The sequence below is a fragment of the Penaeus monodon genome, chromosome 23, assembly GCF_015228065.2.
Source record: "Penaeus monodon isolate SGIC_2016 chromosome 23, NSTDA_Pmon_1, whole genome shotgun sequence".
Lineage (NCBI taxonomy): Eukaryota > Metazoa > Arthropoda > Malacostraca > Decapoda > Penaeidae > Penaeus > Penaeus monodon.
In genome coordinates, this window is record NC_051408.1 from 15179668 (window position 1) to 15180132 (window position 465).

Consider the following 465-nt stretch of genomic DNA (forward strand, 5'->3'; position numbering starts at 1 on the left):
TATGTATGGAATAGTCCCTATCTGGATCTCCCCCAGGACTAAGAAGAGTAAAACGATATATACATTAAGTTAGACTCCGGGTTATGGCTTCTTATACCAATGATTGTATTTAATGAAGGACAGACCGATATCTTACGCCGCTCTTAAAGACTTACCTTGTTTTCTTGAAAAAGTATCTGATGAATTAAATAATTATAAACACTGCTATACAGTAATTTCAACTGGGACAATAAAATTCCCTTTTAAATAAATAATTTACTAGAAATAACAAAAAAGTACAAAGTAAAAGAATACATTAACAAGTAAATAACCAAAATAATCAAACCCCTGAGGATTACTTTGTACAAAGAATAGTATATATCAATAAGTACTTTGCTGTAATTTGGATTAACACTTGCACCTGCCTTGGTACAGAATAGTCAGAAAGCATTTCCCAATTTCTGCAACCCATCACATGGGTTATAA